Source organism: Aegilops tauschii, chromosome 1, assembly GCF_002575655.3.
Source record: "Aegilops tauschii subsp. strangulata cultivar AL8/78 chromosome 1, Aet v6.0, whole genome shotgun sequence".
In the NCBI taxonomy this organism is placed as follows: Eukaryota; Viridiplantae; Streptophyta; class Magnoliopsida; order Poales; family Poaceae; genus Aegilops; species Aegilops tauschii.
In genome coordinates, this window is record NC_053035.3 from 504,474,751 (window position 1) to 504,481,051 (window position 6,301).

A 6,301-nucleotide genomic window follows, 5' to 3' on the forward strand; every position below is an offset into this window, starting at 1 on the left:
TCAATAATGACAGCAAGTCATTCATTTTCTTTCTTATACGTACCACTGATGTGCTTCACCCATCCAGAAAGGAACTGCCTTGCGGCATGGATTTTAGAATTCCATCTCTTAATGGGCGTGCTTCCAGTTGTGCGGTTTTACTAAACATTCTTAATTATGTCTACAATGCCTCCCGATGTAAGCAAGTTAATTCAAATTTGAATGGTCGGCGAGCATGTGGGGAGACATTAGAGTTAGAATCAAGAGTAATAGATGCATGGTCTGAAAGTGTCTCAATACGCTCTAGGGCAAGATGGTTGCCAATGGGAATTTTAATTCCCACTCAGTATCCATAAGCACCCGATCGAGTTTCTCATATGTCGGCACCAAACAATTATTAGCCCAAGTGTACTGTCATGCCCACATCTTGGCTTCCCTTAAATTCAAATTGTCAATGTCAACATTGAATAAGAAGGCTAGTCGAAGCGGTCATTATTTTTCTCTTCCTCATACCATAGGATATCAAAGTCACCCCCAATAACCAGGGGGTGTGGATTATCTTTTCTTTAGAAGAGGGGGTGTGGATTATCCTTTTCTAGGTTCATCAATTCCCGTAGGAAGGCGGGTTTTATTCTCATCTTGGGCAGCCCATAAATTGCCACCAGCCGATGACATTTTCCCCCTCGCGCTGCATCCCTCTCCAACCTGAGCGTGTGCTCTCCGCACATGGCCCAAAGCTCCCGCCGCTATGGTCACCGTCACCGCCTCGCCATCGTAGCCAACGACGTCACAGATGCACAATACCATGTCCAGAATCTGAGAGTCGCCCTTCTCATCACCCTCGTGGAAGGAATCGGTCAGGGAACGCCTCTTCTTACCCGATGTCGTTTGACATCGCCTTCATCATTTTGCTGCCTCTACCGCCGCCGCCGCCCTAGCCTCACAGTCATCTCCGCTTCATTTGCCCTCTGATTTTGAGTTGCAATATTTATCACTGTCGTCTCGTGAAGATTTTTTTAACTAAACAGGGAGGTGCACTGCAGGCTCGCGTGATTTAACTATTCACAATCTTTCACGAATGAGATCATAATTTGTAAGCAGTGTTCATTGCTCTATTTATTTGCTCGAGCGGTGGGAGAGGCGGAACACGAAGGCTCCATTCACTCGCTCGCCCCTACCCCGCGGGAGATGGACAAACCCCCGATCCCCTTCTCCTCCAGCCCCCTCCCCGTCCTTCTCCCCTGCCGCCGCCGGCGTGGTCTACCGGTCCCTGCCCGCGCGACACTGGCGGCGGCAGGCCGTTCCTTCCCGCGCGTGTAGGGGGCGCGGGGGGCCCCTGATGGTGGCGCGGCTCCTCGATTGGCTGCGGTGTTGTTCGGCGGCAGGGTTCCCGTGGGCCTCGAGCGCCCTTGACACGGCAGCGTGGTCGTTGGCTGCGGGGCGACGTGGTGTGCTGCTGGCTGGCAAAGCCTGCTCGTCCTAGATCTGGGCCCTTTCGGGCCCCATTTGGGCGGGGGTGGGCCGGCGGTTCAGGGCGCGTCTCCCTAGTGTGGCGGCGAGGCGTCAGTGGCTGCGGGTGGTGACGGCTCCGGCGGTCAGCGTGCTACAGCGTGGCAGCAGGGACTGTCCGGACCCTTTAGGATCCGGCCGGGCCTGTGGAGGCCTGGTAAGTCCCTGTCGCTGCGTCCAGTTGGCTCGGGGCGGCGGTGGACGTTGTCCCCTCCTGTCGGCTGCGTTGCGGTTGTCTCCAAGCCCGTTGTCTCCTCGTTCTCCCTCGATGTCTCATGTTGGTGGCCTCAGTGAGACGGCGAAGTTGGTTCGGTGACCGTGGTGGCACAGGCTGGTGGGCGGCATCTTGGGTGGTGCATTTCCAATCGTCCGGGGTGGCGGTGGTTGTTTCGGGGCGGGAGAAATCCCTAGCGGTGCGGCTACGCCCGCGGGCTCCGCCGAACCTTCCTGAGGGGCGTCGGTGATACCCCTTCCCTGCTACCATCCGCATACCAGGGGAAACCCTAGGACTTGTCCGGGCAGCAGCGGCGTCGTCGTCGCATTCCTTCCCGAAGGTGTTGCTTGGTACGCGAGGCTTTGGAGTGCTAGGAGTGCGGTAGAACTTCTCCAGACGATGCAACGGGTATCGGCCGTCCTCACTTCGTTGATCTGTCGGTGTCAACATTTGTTTCTCTTTCTTTCTCTCGTTTTTTGGGCTTGTTTGTGCTGCAGCCCCAGCAAACTGGTTCTCATCTGTGGATAGTTACTTTATAATATAAAGTGGAGGAAACCCTTTATCGACATTTATCTGCTCTAGCTAGAGGCCATCATCTCCGGCCGGCCAAGTTCCATGTCACCAATTTGCACTTGTTTTTTGCACGCGGCTGGTTGTGGACGTCCAGCCATGTTGTCGATTGGTTGATTCACACCATGCATGTTCATTTCACTTCACTTCAGTTGGTTGGTACTGAAATTTAAGCACAACTTTATGTAGGAAAGCCCTGGTCGTTCAAGTTCAAGTTCAGTTGCGATAATTGATAGCCAGTGGAGGAACGAACTCCCTCCGTCTCTAATATAAGATCGTTTTGCAAGCTAGGATTTTATATTATGGGAGGAGGGAATACCAATGTTGATGTGTGTGTGTTGCAGCCAGCAGACCAAGGTGCTGAGATTTTTTTTATGTGCGATTTAAATAGACATACAATTTTTTCATAAATAAATTGTCCAAGGTGAATTATTGCCAATGTCTCTTCCCAAAAATCATGATGGACAAACTGACAATTCAAAAGGACTGGATCCAACATTATGTTACTATATCGAAATTACTAGAAATCCTTTTATTCTCATCATCATACGCACGACCTTCCTCAAGTGTCGAAGTACGCCCGGAACTTCTCCACCAGCCGCCAAGGGCTCGTCAGGGTTTTGTACAGATTTAAATGTGCAATAATGGAATAATATTCACGGATTTGCTTGTTTACCTTGCTTCTGTTTTGTGCTCTCAAAACATGCTTGTGCAGGTTCATAATCAGTCCATATCCGAGACAAAATTTGGGGAGGGTGTCTGATTTCATTGGATCTTTTACAGTGTTTCCCAAGTGGAATGAGCATAGAGCTAGATGTACCGCATTGCAATGTACTCCCTCAGAAAGGAAATATAAGAGTGTTTAGATCACTAGCTACTTTAGTGATTTAAATGCTCTTATATTTCTTCACAGAGGGAATACTAGACACTCTTTAGTGTGTAACTTCAGAGTAAAACTATCTGTTATGTGAGTGTAGAACATTTTTCATTTGCCCACATGGTAAAGTAGAACAAGAGACTGATGGCCCTTACGCAATTTCAGCTAGGCAAACCAGCAGCTGGTGTTCCGATGAGGAAGTTCTGATACACTGACTTCATACTTGATGTTTACAGAATTCGAAAGAGTCGTATGGCTCGTCATTGGAAGAGGCAACATTTGTTGAGTAGTAAAGCAGTTGCACACCTAGCATAGCTCTGGTATAAATACGAGTACAAATCGTTGGACAAAAAACATATAATAGCACTTAATTGGTGGCCAAGCAAAGCTAATTAACATAAACCTCATGACAAGGAAGCTAGTCTTGTTGGCATTCTAGCTAGTATATGTTGTTGAAGCAGGGCATGGATGGATGGATTCTAACTGGTTAGCTTGTCCCACCAGTCGACAACCCACTTCTTTGGTCGATGATGAGGTCCGTGTAGGAGCAAGAAGAGGCCGGCTGAGCCGACAAGGTCACAAGTAGCCACCCCCACAAACTTGTAGAAAGTATTGCGTCTTTCGGTACGTCGACAGAAACGCCTACGGTACAACAACACAATACAGATGAGATGAGTTCTCAAAGACCAGACCAGGCCAGATATATGTAATGTATAAATCTATTAGAGACAAATCTAAAAGCAAACAATACATAGTATGAATATGTGTAAATCCAAATAAATAATAAGTAGATAGATAGTGCAGCAGCAGTAAGTAGGGAGTAGTTGTTACCAGGCTGGGTCGTATGGTCTAGGCTGGATTTGTGAGGAGAGGCGCTGCGAGAGGAGCAAGTGCTTCCGTTTCATGCTGTGGGGAACGTTGTAGTTGCTATTGAGGTCAATGACCATGTCGAACAGCTCCTCCTTGGTCTTGTCGATTTGCGCCGCGCGGGTCGCCACCTCTCTCATCTCCTCCGCGGTCGTGTGGGCGAGGCGCCGCCTTGCCTCCGCCACAGGCGTCCGCCGGAGAAGAGCGCCGCCGCCGAGCCTCATCGCCGCCGCCATCGATTTCTTGTTCTGCTTCTGCCGGGTCCTCTGGTCTGGTCTGGTCTGGTCTGGTCTGGTCGATCTATATATATCAGATCAGAGGAAATAGGGATGATGCTTAATCAGAGTCCGTCTCCACCACGAAAACGGGACAGATCGAGTTACCTCGAGGATCAATCTGGGAGATCGATCGATCGATCGATTGACGATTAGGGTTCCTTGCTCGCCGCGGTTAGCTGTTTTCCCTTTTTCTTTTTCTTCTTGTGGGAGGGCCTCTTCTCTGGGTTGGTTATACACCAGCACAAGGCCCGGCCCACGTGCACGATCCACCTTTTTTTTTTGGGTAATAGCACCCCGTCCTAGACCTTGTCCTGACGGTTTGGTCCTAAAACCTGCAAAACGTAATTATTTGGTCCTAAAACTTGTCACATATGTGCACATTTGGTCTTGGGCCAATTACGAGCAGCCAAGTGGAGCCAGCTGGGCCGAGCCGGTCAGCGCTATACTTTTTGCATTTAGCCCCCTGCCGTTCCTAGATTTGAACCTACATGACACCTCGTGGCCGTCGAAGGATATACCACTTGAATTGATTTTGTCTCCCTCAATCATTCGCTCGGTCGTCCACTTCTCCTTTGTCTGGGTGTCGCCGTCCGCTCTCATTGGCTGCTACCTTACGTCAGCATCCATGGCGACGTCACCGGAGCTCACCACCGGTCTGCAGCCGCCTCCTTCCGCTCACCAAGTTCGCCCGCATGGTGTCTTCCCCTCCCGATTTTGGTGCGTCCTCCTCCTCTGCTTTGTTCCTCCGCTGCATTCCTCCTCCTCCAGTGTTGTCCGCACCACCGACAGACCGGTCTGTTTGGAGAGCGATTCAGGTCTGTATGGTGGAAGCTTGTGGCTATAGTGCTTCCCGCGACGTAAAGCAAGTGCTTTGGGCGGTGATTTCAGTGAAGGGTTTTGGGCTGTGAGGTTGGGGATTTCGGCCAGAAGCTAGGGTTCTTATGTTGCATGTTATTTCGGCCAGAAGGTAGGGTTTTGCGCAGTATGTGCAAATAGCTTGGCAATGCGTGTGCAATTTGTCTTAGGGTTTTGTTCTAGGATTCAGATTCACCAGGCAATGTAGTGCTAAAAATCTGAATTTTGTAGTTCAACCAGGCAATGTGGGGCATAGCTTCACATCATTTGCGCAATACTACTGAATAAGTAGTTTAGTAATGCCACTACATGAGTACTTTACTAAATTTATTCAGTTAACTTCAAGGTGCAGTTAACTGAATTTATTCGGTTAACTCTGTTTGTGCAGTTCATTGTTAAAAAACCAGTTAACTAGTGTTTTTTGAGTTGTGTTGATGCTTGTGCATACATTCTGCACTTTGTGGCTGCAGTTTGTGATGCAGCAATGGGACAAAGTGTGGATGCTCCTTTATTTAGACTAGAACTGGAGCTTGGTGGACTTTTCCGTGGAGAAAGAAATAATATGGAGTACTTTAATCCTTCTGTGGAGGTGCTTGACTATGTTGATACTGGCACATTCTCATATGCAGCCATTGAAGAGCACCTAATATGGTTGGGATATCCTGTCAATGAGCACATCATTTATTGGTGCAGACCTGAGAAAACAATTTCAGATGTGATGGTGAGAATTGGAAGTGATGAGGATGTGTGACAAATGACCAGAGCTAGTGCTCAGCATAAGGTGCTTGCAATCATGGTTGACCATTCAAATTTCATCACTAATTTCAGGGAAGATTTGATATGTACAATGCTATCACTTCAGAGTCCTGTCAGAATGGCCAACTCAAATGTTGTTGCAGCCAGTGTAGCATCTTCTCATAGCCTCATTTCAGTCAATGTTGAAGATCCAATTTCAGTGGTTGCAACAGATGAAATGGAAGCAGAGAACTTGCTGACTAATGAAACAAAAGTAGAGACCTTGCTAACTGATGGCGCAGAGCCTAATTTCAAGTCTGAGGGTGTAGTGCTTTCAGACTCAGATTTCAGTGACAGTGATTATGACATAGATGATGATCTTTATGAAGACAACGTTGACTTTGATGTTGATGAAGA

The 6,301-nt window shown here is 48.7% G+C and overlaps 1 long non-coding RNA gene across 1 annotated transcript; it reads right to left on the minus strand.

The window, feature by feature from the left end:
- Nucleotides 1-3,291: 3,291 nt before the first annotated feature.
- LOC109749044 (uncharacterized) lies at nt 3,292-4,581 on the minus strand. Its single transcript, XR_012188715.1, has 3 exons — nt 4,400-4,581; nt 3,981-4,316; nt 3,292-3,791 (listed from the first exon to the last, which is right to left on the minus strand). It is a non-coding gene; the product is annotated as an uncharacterized lncRNA (long non-coding RNA).
- Nucleotides 4,582-6,301: the final 1,720 nt, after the last annotated feature.